The sequence below is a fragment of the Theobroma cacao genome, chromosome 3, assembly GCF_053813885.1.
Source record: "Theobroma cacao isolate CCN51 chromosome 3, ASM5381388v1, whole genome shotgun sequence".
Classification (NCBI taxonomy): domain Eukaryota; kingdom Viridiplantae; phylum Streptophyta; class Magnoliopsida; order Malvales; family Malvaceae; genus Theobroma; species Theobroma cacao.
In genome coordinates, this window is record NC_142641.1 from 40,240,927 (window position 1) to 40,259,535 (window position 18,609).

The following is an 18,609-nucleotide window of genomic DNA, read 5'->3' on the forward strand; positions in this document are numbered from 1 at the left end:
CAATTCTAGTGGGAGCCTTCTGAGACTGTTTCTCAAATTGACAATCCCAATCAGTATCATCAATAGCTAGGCAAAGCAAATGGCTCAGAATTCAGCATGTTATGCAAACATATGAAGCAGCTGCAAGGGGGAGATCTCACAGCAGTATAGGAACAAACAATAAAAGCTTACCTATCCAGAATCAATCACACTAACTGGAAGAGATAATGAATTGTGAATATCAAAGCTGGCATTTCCATCCTTTACAGAAAGAATACAGCCATTCAAAAGACCTAGTGGCCTTCCATTTCAGAAATGGACATATGTATATAAGTAAACAATGAGGAATTAACACAAAAAATTACAAGAAACTTAAAAAGCAGATGCACAAGCAGGTCATCTGCATATAATCCGAGCTTCTCCTGTTTAAAACAGATTAATGAAAATATCAGACATGCCACCAGAATATAAAGATGTATAAAATACAATAATTAACTTAAAGATACTGGTTGATTGAACTTCCTCAGTGTTTAAATAAACTGCTTACCAACAAAATCCCCCTGAAATCCTTCAATCAAAAAATATTCTAATGTAGCGTAAACATTGTTCTTATGAAACCCTGCACATGCACCCTTAAGAACTTTGATTCTCTGGCCACTTTCCCAGAATACTCCCTTTCGCTTAAGAATTTTATGAACCCTTAAAACTGCAAATTGAAAAGAGGCAATATATGAGCAAGTAATATCAGCCAAAACAGGATCGAAAGAAGCAAATTAATGACCAAATACAAGACCTTACCTGAATTAACAAATTTTATCCAAAGCAAACTTATGAGGTTGAAAATATAAAAAATTATCAAACATTCATAAACCATCAAACTGCTTATAGATAATGTTACCATCAGATGATATTCCTAGTGCCTTCTTGTTCAAGGGACCGACAACAAGAACTGGCTGATCCTCACCAGACCCCGATTTCTTCATCATAACTGTTATGCATTTGAAGAAGCCAATCCTGATACTCCCTTTCCAGTTGTAGAAAGGTTAACTGTCCACCGCCTCTATAAATTTCAACATCAACATCTACAGAATCAAATTTATTGGATTAAAAAAAATGTAAACTGAGTACAAAATCCCATATCTGACATGGACCCCAACCAAAAACAAAGTTCACCGTTTTCTTTCTCTACATGCCTACTGCCAAAGTTCTTTAGTGCAATGGAAAAAAAATTTATGGTGGCCAAATCAGCCTGGAAAGATAAACAACATAATCATATCATTATTTAAACTAGTCCAATCCATCAATTTTATACACTCTTTTGTCAATCATTATAAGAATGTTGGTTGTGCACAACCATATATATTATGGCAACATATTTTGGGTGAGTGCCCTTCATCTTTGAGCAGAGATCGTTGGAACTGCTTGCAGCAAACAGCGGGTGAAGCAAATTTTAACTAAAACTTTTCCCTTGAACAAGGAAAAGTGCCTTAAAAGCACCTCGATAAATAAGCTCCAGACGAAAAGAACTTGTAAAATGGTTCCAAGACAACAATAATGACACCATACAGGTGTCTTATAGCATATTTTCCATCAGTTCTCTAACTGATCCAGCACAGTACTACCAACCACTTGACAAGTAATTCTCACCACATAACAAAATGCAACTTACATACACACCTTCGCACATAAGACCATTATTCCAATATATATATATATGTAGCACGGAGTCAGGAATCGCATCAAGAAATCGAAATACGGTCTCTTACACTTAGAAGCAAGCCACCTGACAACTTAACTTCCAAAAGGACAGTGAATATTGACATAACAGCAAGCTAAGGCAAACACAGGAACCATCCTTGCAAAGAAAAAAGTAGAATGCAAAAGGTTGCCTACCTTCAATGGCGTTGGATTGAAGCCAGCATCGGTCTCTGCAACCGAAAACAAGTTTTCTTGAATCATATTGTTTTTAGGGAAAGTAAGACACATTTTCAACATCTTTTCCCCCTTTCACTGCCTCAAATCCGTAAAAGGAAGCAATGTCTGTAATGAAGCAGATACATTATCTATTAAATCTTGGGGTTCCCCAACAAGCAGCACACCACACTGAAGCATTAATGTCAATGAAATTATGGCAAACCAATTACCATTGGTCCAGATGCACAAATAAATGGTGAAAGATAAGGTAAAAACCTTGGAAGATAGAGTGATAGAACCCTATTCCTGGATATCTTAAAGCTAATTTTGACGGAGAAATAATGCCTTACAAGATGAAATAGACAATTATAAGTAGACTCTGCACACTTATATGACCATCACATCCTTCTGTTTCTAAAGTGTCCCCAAACATTTCCCTTTTAAGCCTTCAAATGTGCATGTATTTCTCAATTCAGTTTAGGCAGAAATCTATAGTACAAGAAACTCCAGAGAGGTTAGTGCTAAGGGTCTTAGGTACAATGCCACCCAACATACCACCAAAATAGTGTACACCAAAGGTGAAATAACTATGAAGGACATTTTTCCAAATAGAATTTAATAGGAGATAACATTGCAAGTGCATCTGTTAAAAGGCAACTTCCTTATTTAGAAAGAGAAAAAATCAACGTGCCTTTCAGCCAATACAGAATTTGTCCAAAGAGTTAAAAGACAGACCAGAATTTTGGGAATCTACAACTTCAAAAGCTAAATCTTCCAGTATAAAGCCAGCAATGCAATGCTCTGGTACCAGAGAACACATGTAATAATAACAGAAAAGGTGAGAGAAATTTGAGTGAAAAGTCTGAAAGACGAAACTGAAACAGAAGGAAATAGATACTAACCATTGGTGCAATTCTTAGTTCCCTTTTATCAGTTTGAAACTCTTCTTTAAAACTACTTCATCATCATGTAAAACAGAGAGAGCAATTGCAACTGCAACTTTACATGTTAGTCCAAGGTTTGAGCCGACTACAAATTGTGAAAGAGAAAGAATAAGCTAAAGCTGCTTCTATAAATGAATACGAATTAAAAGATTAGCTACCTTCAGATTAACCTTTTCTTTTCACAAGAATTATCAATTAACTTTGTCTTGGAATCACATCTAATCTTTGCAATTGTGGATGACTAGATAATCACACACATGCACACCAAATAAATGAATAAGAGCCCACAAATGTATAGTCAATACTTAAATTTTGGTCATTTGCATCCTATGTAAGGACCATCAATATTGAGTCCCCTAGGATGTGGTGAGTATTGAAAAAACACTATCAACACCAATCTAGAAAAACTAACTGAAATTACAAATAATAATATAAAGTATGAATGACCAATACAAATTTAGTCATAAATATTGCAAGGAAATTTGTTTCATAAAGGACCACTTTACCAGGAAAGACCTGTTAGCTGAACCCTAAAGCTATAAACCTGGTTTTCCATAACCTGCAGTTACTTTCAATAGGCACCCACGGTCAATGCATCCCCGGTCATCCACCTACATTTGGAAAACTGCTGTCAGATTGCACATTATAAATTGAACACCATCTTGACCACCAAATATCACCATCATGCTCAGAGAGCATCAACTGAGAAATACGAATTATGACATTCTCTCCACCTAATACCACACCGAAGAAGATAACTTCAAACTTTGCTGAATGTCAAATATATTTTGCAATATTGTTTATTCATAGAGTACGGGTATAGAATGTTTTAACGAACCTAACCTTATACTTTGAGCCTAGATGTTCTTGGATAACAAATCCATCCAAGTGGAACTGAACTTCCACACCCGCTGCAACATGATTGCCATATGCATCAAACATCTGAGGGAAATAAATTACCATGTTAGTAATATGTCATCTTTAACAAGCAATCTACAAGTTCATATAACAATCTTATTCCCTGTTTGTTATTTACACCAGCTTCACTAGTGACTTGAAGATACTAGTTCAGAGATATACCTATAATCTGCTTCCATGTGCCAGATACTCAAGATATTTCAAATATTACAACTTAATATCCAGAATATAACATTTACCCTTGTAAAGTACTCAAAGTTGAGTTAACAAATGAAGAGATTTATATATATATATTTAAAAAAACCACAATGCAAGTCAAGGTAAATTCACAATTCAGCAAAAATATCTGAAAAGGAATGAAATATAGTGCAGACCATAATACCGATTGGAGATGTAGCATAATGTGGATTGCACGCCAAACATTGCCAAATGGTTTAAACAATGGATAGTATATTGTGATATGATTAATGCATGAGAATACAATACCCATCTAAAACAAAGAAAACAAAAGAACAATCTGTTTGAAGCATGTTAATTCAAATAAATTTTCAAATTAGAAAAAAAATACAGTAACCTTTAACAAAATAGAACACTTCATGGCATCCATCAAAAGGGAAAACTCTATGTTATGTAACGATGCCCTGTTCACTATATCTTTCAGTTTGGTAGATAATAAATTTGGGATGCATCAGAAGCAGTTTTTTCATTTGATGGCAGGCATGCTACAAGTAATAAAAAAATTGGGATGCATTAGAAGCAGTGAAAAGTTTTGCACTCCAACTCAAACATATTTTGGAGAGCCAAAGATATTTTTTCACTTTTAGGTTTATCCGAACTAATGCATTTACTAAATTGATTCGAACATTATTCTAACTAATGAAAAAAAGCTCAGACAAACAGGACGGGGAAGGTAAGAGAATTACTACAACTGAATTGTAAAGCTCTAGGAAAGATTCTGCCACATCCATTATCAATTATTGATAATTATTGCTCAGCTCATAACGTAATATTGAGCAACAGAAATTTACATAAGTGAACAATTCAACAAAAATTACATCCTTGAGAGCTTGAACGTGACAACCACGCGTTAATACACAAATGCTTAGGCAGAAAGAATGAGTTAACTACTTTCTTTTAATAACATGGCAAATAAAAGGACGCTCTCCCTCTATATGCAGAACCAAACAACTTATTGAAAGAGGAATTTAATCATAATTCAGGCAAATCTAGGGCGTCAAAATGATAAAAGAGTTGCATCTCTAGTATGAGCTGCTCAATTATGAAGCCTGGAAGTAATTGGTTTCCAAGAACTTCTGGACAGGCTTTGGCATTCCGTAAAGCTCCAGGGGTAACTGATATGCGCCAAAAAAATTCAACATGATAAACGCTCAGAACATTGTACTATAAATCAAATAAAAATTTGTTTCTCTAGTGATGCTTTTACATGCAGATGACAAAAATACAGCAGGGCACCTTGACATTCAACAGAAATCGACACCGACTCATCTTTTGAATATATCATCAAGGTGGCTGCATAATGAGGCCCTATTGAGTCCAACTCATTACTTTCAATCATGACATGCTGCAGCACTAAAAAAAACCAAAAAAGAAGAGCAGATGTGCAGAAAATGACGTCCATATTTCTAGGCATATAGATGTAAGGTCTTTTAAAGGAAAATAAATTTCATAAAAGATACATACCTCAATATTAAGGACCAATTTATCAGAAGAAAGGAATGGCTTCATCTTGGTTACATCAACTAGCAAACCTTCATTCATAATAAGCTTGATCTTGAAGTCAGGAATGGAGGAAAATGGCATCCAATTGTCATATATGTCATAGCATGCGATAGAAATAAATGGAAAACATGAACCGACCCTGTCCAAGGACCATAGAGTAAAATAGGCAAATAAAGAATAAGCTGAATATGTTTTCTGTTATGAAAAATTAATCTTACAGAAAACAACTATGATGCCAATCTAATTTAAAACTTAAAACTCCTAAGTGGTGCCAGATAAAAATGTATTTCTAGAAAGAATATTAATTCCAAACACATTTAACTTAATTTGGTAGGGAGTTCATTGAACAGCAAATCCGCAACACATATCCTCAAGTTCCTACCTCACATTATATAAAGGAATCTTCCCATCACTCAGAAGCTGCCACTTCCCAACCTTATGCCAAGGCACTACCAGCAGCATTTTCTTGCAATTCTGTCAACCTGAATGTCCCTAATGAATGTGAGCTTCCATTAGACTGCATGATCAAAAAAATTTCAAAACATAGGAGATAATAAAAATAAAAGTAGGAAACAAGAAATAAAGAAGTCTCTGAATTACTCACAACAGAGAATAAAAAGGTACATATGCCTGCTTCTTGAAACAAGTGTGGGAACTTGCACCAAGTGGGAATACGTACAAGCCATTAAACCCTTTACAGGATGAAGGTGTAATTCTGCCTGAGTAAATATGTTTAACATCTTGATGGTTCTTGGTTCTTCTAAAATTGACTTCCATTGACATCTCTAAATTAATCTTCAGAATCTCCTTCTGGTCCAAGTCATTTGAAGCACTAGAAGAACCAAAACTCCTTGGATGAAGAACAGCCACAATTTCCTTTGGAGGAACTAGTCCAGCTTGTAATGTGGCATCAGCTGGCAATGCCTAAGACAAGAAACCAGTATTATCGAAATAAAGTTGGGCTGAAGATGCTTGAACTAATAGAACCAAAGAGAAGGAAAAAATAATGATTATCCAATTTATTCGCCAAGAAGATAGAGGATTGCTTGTTGAATATCACACACATGCAAGTTGATATTGAGATTGCAATCTGTAAGGCTATACATTCTGTTGTGACAATGCCAAAATTATTTGACAGTTCTATTATGAGCAGATAAGAATCACCAAACCCATCAACCTTCAATTCTTGACACAGTTTCACATTCAGCAAGTCAATTCTTGAGGGAGCCTTCTGACATTGTTTCTCAAGTTGACAATCCCAATCAGTATCATCAATAGCTAGGCACTGCAAATGGCTCAGAATTCAGCATGTTATGCAAACATATGAAAGGGGAAATCTCATAGCACTATAGGAACAAACGATAAAAGTTAACCTTTCCAGAATTAATTACACTAACTGGAAGAGATAATGAATTGCGAATATCAAAGCTGGCATTTGCATCCTTCACAGATAGAATACAGCCATTCGATAGACCTAGTGAACTTCCATTTCAGAAATGAAGTATATAAGTAAACAATGATGAATTAACACCAAAAACTACAAGAAACTTAGAAAGCAGCTGCACAAGCAGGTCAGCTGCATATAATACGAGCTTCTCCTGTATAAAACATATTAACGAAAACATCAGACACATCACCGGAGTATAAAGATGTACGAAATGCAATAATTAAGTTAAAGATACTGGTATATTGAACTTCTTCAGTGTTTAAATATATTGCTTACCACCAAAACCCCCCTGAAATCCTTCAATCAAAAAACATTCTAAAGTAGCATAGACACTGTTCTTATGAAACCCTGCACATGCACCCTTAAGAATGTTGATTCTCTGGCCACTTTCCCACAATACTCCCTTTCTCTTAAGAATTTTACGAACCCTTATAACTGCAAGTTGAAAAAAGACAATATATGAGTAAGTAATGTCAACCAAAACAGGATTGAAAGAAGCAAATTAATGACAAATACAGACCTAATCTTATTTAGCAAAATTTATATAAAGCAAACTTATGAGGTTGAAAATATAAAAAATTATCAAACATCCATATACCATCAAACTGCTTATAGATAATGTTACCATCATATGATATGCCTAGTGCCTTCTTGTTCAAAGGACCGACAACAAGTACTGGCTGATCCGCACCAGACCGGATTTCTTTTTCATAACTGTCTTGCATTTGAAGAAGCCAATCCTGATACTCCCTTTCCAGTTGTAGAAAGGTTAACTGTTTGCCGCCTCTACATATTTCAACATCAACATCTACAGAATCAAAATGATTGGAATAAAAAAAAAACGTATACTGAGTACAAAATCCCATATCTGACATGGACCCCAACCAAAAACAAAGTTCACCTTTTTCTTTCTCCACATGCCTGCAGCCAAAGCTCTTTAGAGCAATGGAAAAAGGATTATGGTGCACCAAGTCAGTCTGTAAAGATAAACAACATAATCATATCGTTATTTAAACTAGTCCAATCCATCAATTTGATTAACTTACTTTGGCTCTTTATAAACTCTTTTGTCAATCATCATATGAATGTTGTATGTGGACAACCCTATATATTAAGCAACATATTTTGTGTGAGTGCCCTTCATCTTTGAGCAGAGATTGTTAGACTGCTTGCAGCAACAGGGGGTGAACTAAATTTTAACTAAAACTTTGCCCTTGAACAAGGAAAAGTGCCTTAATAAATAAGCTTCAGACCAAAAGAACTTGTAAAATGGTTCTCAAGACTAAAATAATGATATCCTACAGCTGTGTTATAGCACATTTTCCATCATTGCTGTAACTGATCCAGCACGGTACCACCAACCACTTGACAAGTAATTCTCAACACATAGCAAAATGCAACATACATACACATCTTCGCACATAAGACCATTATTCCAATATATACGTAGCAGGGCATAAGGAATCGCATCAAGAAATCAAAATACTGTCTCTAACACTTAGAAGCAAGCCACCTAACAACTTAAGTTCCAAAAGAAAAGTAAGTATTAACATAACAGCAAGCTATGGCAAATACGGGAACCATCCATGTAAAGAAAAGAGTAGAACGCACAAAGTTGCCTACCTTCAATGGCGTTGGATTGAAGCCAGCATCAGTCTCCGCAACCAAAAACGAGTTTTCTTGAGTCATATTCTTTTTACAGAAAGTAAGAAACATTACAAGCATGTATAAATATATATTCTCATAAATTTTGAACACTACCAACAGAGCATTTAACCCTCAAGCAACATCTTTTCAATAAGCGAGACTTATCCCCCTTGTGCTGCCTCAAATCCATAAAAGGAAGCAATGCCTTTAATGAAGCAGGTACATTATATATTAAATCTTGGGGTTCCCCACCAAGCAGCACACCACACTGAAGCATTAATGTGTATGAAATTATGGCAAACCAATTACCATTGGTCCAGATGCACAAATAAATGGTTAAAGTTAAGGTAAAAACCTACGAAGATAGAGTGATAGAACCCTATTCCCGGATATCTTAAGGTAATTTTGACAATTATAAGTAGAATCTGCACACTTAAAGGACCATCACATCCTTTTGTTTCTAGAGTGTCCCCAAACATTTCCTTTTTAAGCCTTCAAATGTGCATGTATTTCTCAATTCAGTTTAGGCAGACATCTATAGTACAAGAAAAGAAACTCCAGAGAGGCTAAGATAAGGGTTTTAGGTACTATGCCTCCCAACACACCACCAAAATAGCGTGCACAAAAGGTGAAATAACTATGGACATTTTTCCAAATAGAATTTAATAGGAGATAACATTGCAAGTGCATCTGTTGAAAGGCAACTTCCTTAATTAGAAAGAGAAAAAATGAACATGCCTTTCAGCCTAAATGGAATACGTCCAAAGAGTTAAAACTCAGACCAGAATTTTGGATGGTAAGATAAATAATGAACAAGTCGTTTTAAACATGCACAAGACAAAAGCCAACGTTTGCCTAATACCATAAAACATAAATCTATCTGTTTTGCAAAATGCCAAATTCTTTAAGATGATGCCACTTACCAAATATGACACATGAAAAACCACATTATATTCATAAGCTTAATAGGAAACTAACCCAACGAGCATCTGGAAGTAAACGACCAAGACATGAAATTGGGATGCAACTAAAATTCTCATAGTTTTCTCCAACTCCACATCCTTCAGCATCCAACTTCTCCAAAATCCTCTCAATATTCTCTTTCCCCTGTAAACTATGATTTTATATACTTCCACAAAGTCTAAATAGAAAAACAAATAATCCATTACCTGATGTATGGGAAAATAAATACACTTGAGGCAAGCATTTGTCCCTTCAGAAGCCTTTGAACCTGGCAAACATAAAACCTCAGCAACTTAAAACTAAACAAAACAACATTGCTCTTCCATTGACAGCAAGATTGCAATTGATAAAAGCAGTAAATAGCAAGACATGATGACTTCCAGAACCTTTGGTTGCAACATTCTCCCTTTTTAGGGAGAAGTGAAGCAGTATGGTAAATTCAGGACCACTGCAAGAAAGCAAGTTGGTGATTGCAGCTCTGCCCCCTTCAATTTATGTCAAATCAACACCATTAACCTGAACAGCAGCAATTTCCTTCAATACTCCCGAAAGTTTTTTCAAGGTTACCAACCACTCAACGATAAGGAGAAAAGGAAAAAAGCATGTCCAAATTAATATCTAGGAGATTAACATAAGATGAGTATACATATTCAGATAACATAAGTAACATATCATCATTCTTTTATCTTTTGACAGAAAAGTTTCCTCATATAGTAAGTATATCCTCGCATAAGTGTTCTCCCTCCAGCAATTTATATTCCATTTCGATATTTAAAGTGAACTGTAAACAACACAAATCATACAGCAGTGATAAGCTAAACCTGAAACTCAACAGATGTAATAGTCCTGCCAGCGTTGGACAACTCATCACACTGCAGGCCAACAAAGTAATGTATAAGAACCAACTAGGATTCTAGTATAATTACAAAGTTGATTGGATAATAGAAATGCAAAACACACCGAAAATACATATCTATAAATTAAAAAAGTTACAACTAAACAATAGTATAGAAGAAAGTGAAATTCAACTCAATGCTTCGAAGTTGAAAGGTATATTTAAACATAAAGCACGATAGAAAAGCACATGAAGATATATATAGATATATATATTTATATTTGTCACAGATCCCTTAGCAACAAAAGATGATGTTGGACTTATGAGTAAAGGCCTTCCTCCACCTAATAAGCTTGCCATTTGAGTTGGAAGTGCAGGCTCATGACAAGTGATATCAAAGCTTACTCTTCATTGATGTAGGACCCTCACATGAGAGATACCTAATAAACATTTCTTTTGCATTAGAAGTGTGAGCCCGTGAGCCATATACACAGGCAATATGACAAATAAGACCAAATGTAATTGTTCAAAATGCCAAATAGACAAAGAATAATGCCCATATTTTTAATTTGAATAGACCCCAGAATTAACTACAAAATACTTATTACTCAATCCTTCAAATATCCAGACCAACATGACTTCTAGACCAAGAAACTGAATTAGCAGACACAACTTTGCACATACTTAGTCTGCTAGGAAGTCATATTCAAAAACGAATAAATGAAGACAAGATTTATGAAGGGAAAAGATCTCTCTGAATCCACTCTTAGTTAAATGTCAAACATATTCTTAAATTCTTGTGAACTATTAAACCATAATCAAAACTTTAAATGCAGACGTACCAGCACCTGACTGGCCCATCAAATTAGGAGCAGAAAACAGACAAAAAAGAATAAATTCAAAAATTTGAATAGTTTAGCTCCTTGATATACATACAGCATTCACGAAGTAGCAACAACGTAGATGTGCAAAAAAAAAAAAAACAAAGAAATAGTACATCACCATATAAATCGCAAAGAAGGTTACTGATAAGATACCATAGGGGGAGGGGGGAGGTACCAGCTTCATGCCACCTGTGACATGATTGACTCCTCCCATCCAACAACTCCATATTACAACTTTCACATGTCACCTAGTTGTAATGGACTTAAAATATTAAACTCACACCTGAATATATGGAAAGTAAATGTCCTTAAGCTTGCATAGGAGTTTAAAAATGTCCTAGTTTTTTTGTCTAGGCTTTAATATCTCCACCTGTAAAGTGATTCAAACAATGAAACTATCAAAATCTAATATATGAACTCAGAAATTACCGGAAAACACGTCACCTACCTAAAATGAAAGTTATGGACAAACTGAATGCCTGAGTAATGCATAATAATACCATAATTTCAAAGAAAAAATAAGGCTCACATTACAATATTTGTGTAAATGCTAAGCATACTTGTACAAACAGAGTAGCTAATTGCCAGAAATCTTTGTCCAATTTAGCCATAAACGTAAGACCATCCCTCATATTGTCAATAAATCACAGCATAAATTTGTAGTGAAAAATCTTCAGCATAAAGTGAACAGGATTTTCAAGATATTGATCCAAGCTACAAAGAACGTTCAGAAATGGTTATAGATGGAAAAGAGGCAGTAAACTCCTCAAAGAACTTATAAAAACCACCTGCAAATCTTAAATAACATTTTCAACTAATTGCTGACCATGCCTTTTCCTGAAAGTTACCAACTTATCGCTGACCATGCCTTGTCCTGAAAATTACCATCCATTCTGCCTATGTAATGTGGTAACGTTGCAGAGTGTAACCAGTTACACATGTCCATGACAATTTAATGTCACACATACTGAGAAATGGACAACAGGCAACAGTCCAAAATAAACAGGCAGAATAGGACAGCAACTATGTGAAATAATATACTTGACTGTAACATCCTAGAAGATCTGACAAATCAAAATAGGGAACAAAGAAATTCACCACATGCACAAAACCTCTAATATGAAAAGTGAGGAACATGGGAACATGGATTAAGGATCTAGCCCTGGAGACAACAATACACCAAGAGTAAGTGCAGCAGAGTAAACCTTTGTAAAGCTCTCATGAGGAGATTTCTAATTTCATCTTCTGAAGCATCCCTGATGCCACCATCAGTCTAAAGTAAAAAGAACATACAATAACAATAATGCAACAAAAGTATGAGAAACTTTCTAGATAATAATACTGCAATTTTCTAAAACAAGATAGAGACAGAGAGATATTACACTCTTTAGGGAAATTAGAGCTCAGAGAACATGCTTTCCCTCCAAGTACGTTCAGGATTAGAATTGCTGAGTATAGCCTCTCGCCCAAAATGTAATGTGTAAACTTTCTTGGACTCTTTTCTCATGGAAAAAATTATAGCGCAGTTGTACGAGAAGAAAAAAAACCATGAAAATCTATCATATCATGATTCATTAATCAGAACAAAAAAAAGGTAGGGGCATGATCAATTTTTCCAAGAGGTCATACCTCCCTAGATGCATAGATGCCATAAGTCCTCCATATCCAAGCATGCCCAAAAAGGGCAGCATTGTCACAGAAAAGTGCTTCTAACTGACAAATTCAGAGATCGTATAAAGAGAAATGAACAATTGCCATCTTTCATAGTGCAGAGTAAGTTGATATTAAAATGGAGAAAAACATCAAATCACCATAAAATCCTTTGAACATCGCAATCTCTTTATAGAAATAAATGGCTCTGATCAACAGAAAGATGGTAAAACCCTAAAGGAAAACTAATCCAACACACACTTGCACCTAATTAGTGAAAACAGTGAATGCATGCCTACTCAAATATGGTAGGGGGTAAAACTAACCACCATAGAGATCACTGCTTTTTTTCAGATGTCATACATGGATTAAATAGAAAATGATACCAACTAAGAGCATGAAGAAAAAAGAACAAAGTCCAAGTACGTGCATTTCAAACGGAGATACTACCGCATACAACCAAAAGAAAAAGGAACAGAAATCCACAAAAATTTTTACCATTAAGTATGGAGGTTTGCACCCTATTGCCTGTACTTTACATAATCTGTTTAGAGAGGCACCCATCTTTCCCTAAATAAAATGAGCAGAATAAGTAAAATTTCATTAGCAAACCTTTAAAAAACTGATAATTAAGAAACACAAACAGTAATAGAAATTTATGTGAAATATGGGCAAGTTTGAATCAAATTTTTTCCTGAATTTGCATGATAAAAAATTACGCACAATGTCACTACACTGCCAACATTTTAAAAAATTAATTTGCAATATGCTAAAAATAAAATATGATTAAAAATATTGCAAAGAAAATTTTAAAAAAAACCAAGGGCAGACTATCAATTTAGAGCTAAAATTGAAAAAGAATATATTATTCTCTTTGGGGTCAGCCTCGTTCTTATCTTCTTTCTTTTTTCTCTTTTTAGACAGTAGAAATTATCTTAATCATTTGTACAATATCAAATATTAAATTTTAGAAACCCCTTATGGAAGTAACCAATGCAAGTTTCCTTCCAAATACATCCCACTGATGTTTGAACAAGTTAGACTGAAAGTTAAATTATGAATGAGTCAATTGCAAACTGAGTTATTGGTTACTAAAAGTTATTGACTTCCCAAATTCAAGGAATCTTCTGGTTTTTTTTTTCTTTTTGCTTGGGTGGGGTGATGAACAAGACATCTAAAATCTGCCCAAAAACTAGAGCATTAGAATACATCACTGAATCTAATTACATACCCTAAGGATATGCTAATACAACATAAACTTAAAAATAAAGAAGAGCAAGAAGAATTTGTAAAGCATATCACTTAACAATAGAGTTTTCATCATTGCTGTCCATTCCAGGCCCAGTGTCAAAAATTGAGATTGTATTCTCAAGAACATTCACACTGCAAAAATATTAAGATGGCCATCTACAGTACCGTATGATGTAACCATTTTATGATGTAGAAATAAGTATAAAAGGAAGGTTGAATTAGTTATATGAAGAAAAAGCAGCACATGCATGCCCATGATACACGATCACATAAAGACGAGGTAGAAAAATGCCTTTACATGATAATTGTGATGGTGGAATACAACAGATTTCAAATAGACACGGACGGAAGATCCGGCATCATGTTTGAACAAGATAGACTTCAAACAAGTTCTGAACCACGACATCTATCAACAAAATCGTTTGGAACTAGCAAAAAGACATAAATCTACAACTTTTATAGTGTTAATAAACAACACTTCTAAAGCTACTGTAATTGGCCATGATCATTAATCTCAGTTAGTAACATATGCAATCAAATTTTAATTCATTTTCTCTACACCACCAATTTACTATTTGAACTTAGATTATATTTCATTATAGAATAAATTCCAGTAAAAAAAAAAAAAAAAAAGAACCAGACCATATATAGAATAATCATGCAGCAATGAAATGGCAATCATAAATAAATCATCACATTTCACGAGTAAATTCAAACCTTATCAATCTCCTTTTGTTTTTACCATTCAACCATACTGATGCAAGGAATGGTCCTGTTAAACGAGTAGAAGAGTAAACGCGCCTACCAAAAGAACAAAATTAAGGATAAAACAAAATCCAGAATCCCAGTAGCATGATGAAACTTACAATCAAATCCGCAAGAGCAGTTTCAAAAGTGTATTCTTCTGGTAACTCCATTAACAAATCCGTATCCGGCTTCAAATCCCACATATTCTGACCAAGAAAATTCATCCCAATAGTAAATATGGCCTCTCAGTAAAAGACATCCGGTTTTACAAAGAAGCAAGACAGGCTTACAACTATCAACAACGAAAATAAACCAACAATAAGCAAACAAATTCCCCCCGAGAAAGAATAGAGAGAAAGATGGAAAAGACACTACCTCATAAGTATTGGCAACCTCTCCAGAACCATCCAGATTATGTTAACAACACCAAACAAGTATGGGTTTAAAAACACGTTTTTGTTGTGTCATGAACTTAAACCATTTTTCTTTAGCAAATCAAACTGCATAAACAATTAGGCAACTAAAATACTCCCATGAAGGCGTAGAATGTGACACTTCAGGGGCTTAAAATGCCGCAACTTGATTTGACTCATTATTTTACTGCCTATGTCACCTTCAGGATATAACTTTTCACTCTTCCAATTTATCATTCTTTTTCGTTTAACCGACTGACGCTGGCTTCTAACGATATAATCATACTCGACCCTGATCAAGTCGATAAAATCTTCAAACGATATTTCTGGCTTTTGGTCTTTTAAAAACAACTCCACGCTAGTCCCGTTAGGGAACAGGACTTTGAAGCGGTAAACTCTGTAAGAATCATCAGCATGATCTTCATCTTCCAAAACCAACGGCCTCCTTCGAAGCCCTACGAATGAAACTTGTCTAACACGGCGTTACACTGACTCTACGTGAACGATTTCTTTTTGGAGGTTTAGACAGAGACAGATAGGATGGTTAGGGTTTTTCTAGAGAGTTTGTGACAGAGACAGAAGAAAATGGAAAATGAAGAGACTCTTGCATTCCACTTCGTAGAGCAGAGGGAGGACCATCGGACCGTTGCGTTGAGGGTGGAGAGAGTACTATAAAATGTTAAATATAAACATGCAGCAGCTGAGAGTCGTCCGTGATGCTCTCCCTGATCGACACGTAAGCACGAGAGGGAAACGAACCGCCTCAATGAACGGTCGGATGAAGTCTTTACTGGTGCGAATCGCGCATAGGTCGCAGGTTAAAGGATATTTGCATATTCGGTGGGGTCGAACAAATCAGCATGGGAGATATGCGCAAGGGCCGTCTTTGCTTGACACGTGTAAGAGTACTGTGTCGGTCGTTGTTAAAAACTAGTAGTTCAAGTCAATTGGCTAATGAACGGATTGGATGTGGGACCTCATTTCCTGGGCGGACACGTGGACAATCAGCTGGTCCTGGACCAAAATCAATCTGTTAGTTTTCTCTTTCTTTCTTCTTTGGGAACAACCTGTTCATTTTGTTAATGAACAAAGTCAGGCATGGTTTTTGTTCATTAGGTACAATATGATGTATACTTTTCACCCCCTTCGTCTCAAGTTAAATGGTTTAACATACAATTCATGAACTTAAATTTTTAACCATAAGGTAATGTTAAATTATGATATAATTAAAACATGACAACGATCAAAATAAAATTATGTTAATAATATTTATTGTTATTGCTATAAAGAAATAAAAAGAAGTTTTATCATTATCTTTCTCTGTTCCAATTGCTGGTAAGTCTACCATTGTCACCTTTGAAATTCTGATTGGTTGTTTGAGCTGAACTATTTTACGATTACGTTTCTCTGTTCTATCGCTAGTAATTCATTATAGCAGTAATGCTGCTCTATTCATAATAGACAGACTTAGCTTTTGGTTGCCACTTCTCTGAACCTGATAATTCAAAGTTAAATTTTGCTTTTTATAGAAAGTAATTCGTATAACCATAGCTGGCCTAAACAACTCTCTCTTCCCCGGGCCTTCTCCACACTAGAACCATATCTCCCGAATACAAACTATGCGGCCCATTCTCCCGCAAAAAGCCCATAATAACTGTTGCTCCTCAGCTGTTACATTAACAAAGCCCAGCCCATTCGCCTACTTCTCATCCTCCTAATCCTAAACGAATAATGAATTGCTCATGTATTTAAAGTTAACTAACTCCCGCCAACTCGACCACTTCCTAATACCCAAAGTCCTACCATACTCTGCTTCTCTTCCATCGTCCTCAAAGGATCTAGCATATTTTCTCCCTTCATAAGCATTCTTCTCTTCATAACTTTCTTGCTTTTTATGTTCTATTGCTTGAAATCTTTAGGTGTTTGAAAACTGATAAACACAATTAAAATTTTTTTTCGAACATATAATAATTGATTAATCATCATTTATTTTTTATTAAGTTAATTTTTAGTATACATATACAACTTTACAACAAATAAGCAAACACTTCTTTCTCGTTTTTAAAAAATTATATAGATAAAAAAAAAACAATATGAATTTGCTCTCTATTGATGATTTTAAAAATTCAAAACTTGATCCCAATTGCAGTATCTTCGATTATTTGTTAGAGGTAACAAGAGTTGCGAAGGAAAAGTTGAAAAAGGAAAACTTCAACATCAAACAAGAGGAGGTGGATTTCAAGCACGGGAAGAACTTAGACAAGAATTCTGATCTAGGAAGGAAACTTGAAAGCAAACTTAAACAAGAGGAAGGATTGAAATTGAGGCGAAGTAAGATAGATAAACCACTTTGGCCCAACCCACCGCCAGATTTGCCCGAAAACTTCAAAGAGCATATCGTTAGCAAGATGGGTGGTTCGGATTGGCTTCTGGTGATACAAAAGCCAATCTTTTTCTCTGACGTAAACCCTGGAGCCAATCGCTTGTCCATACCATTCTCCCAAATCCAAAGACATGAATTTCTCTGCAAAAAAGAGGTAGAGTATTTGAATGATAAAAAGGATATGCAAGTGCGCTTGGTAGAACCATCATTGGAGGAGACTACGCTGAGCTTTAGGAGGTGGAACATGAAAAACAGCTCAATGTATGTGCTGACCAAAACGTGGAATTCGGTTGTTAAGAATAATCAACTCAAGATTGATGATGTGGTGCAGCTGTGGTCTTTTCGAGTTGAATCAAGTCTTTGCTTTGCGCTTGTAAAGGGTCGTGATGTGCGGCAAGGAAACGAAGAATGGGTTAGGCATAATGAAACCGGTGCAAGTTTAAGTCATCAAGAAGAGGGGCATGGTGGTTGGAGAAGGATGATCTGTGAAGATGGTTCGGGTGCAAGCTGTAGCAGAGATGGTGAAAGAACAATGCAAGAATAGGGTAGTGGCAGCAAAGGCAACGGAGGAGAAGCCGAAAGCGATTGCAAGCAAAGTAGATTCTATTTTCTTTAGGATTTTCATAGAATTTTTTTAATGTAATTAATCTTTTAATTTTTTCAGCAACTTTTAGAATTATTTTAATTAATGCGGTATTGACAATTCAAATTAATGTTCTATACAGATTTATTCAAATTATTAGACTTTCATTCACCGCAAATATTTTGCTTACTATATTAAACTTGATATTATATTTTCAGTATTTTTCTTGTTAGTAATATATCGTTTCGTGTTATATTCTTTTTTCTTTCATTTTAATGCTAAAATTTTAAGTCTGCAGTGGGCTTTGATCA

General features: G+C 35.2%; 1 pseudogene; it reads right to left on the bottom strand.

Annotated features, from left to right (window-relative positions):
• Positions 1-2,587: 2,587 nt before the first annotated feature.
• Positions 2,588-15,815, bottom strand: LOC18605752 (structural maintenance of chromosomes flexible hinge domain-containing protein GMI1-like; annotated as a pseudogene).
• Between the last annotated feature and the right edge of the window lie 2,794 nt (positions 15,816-18,609).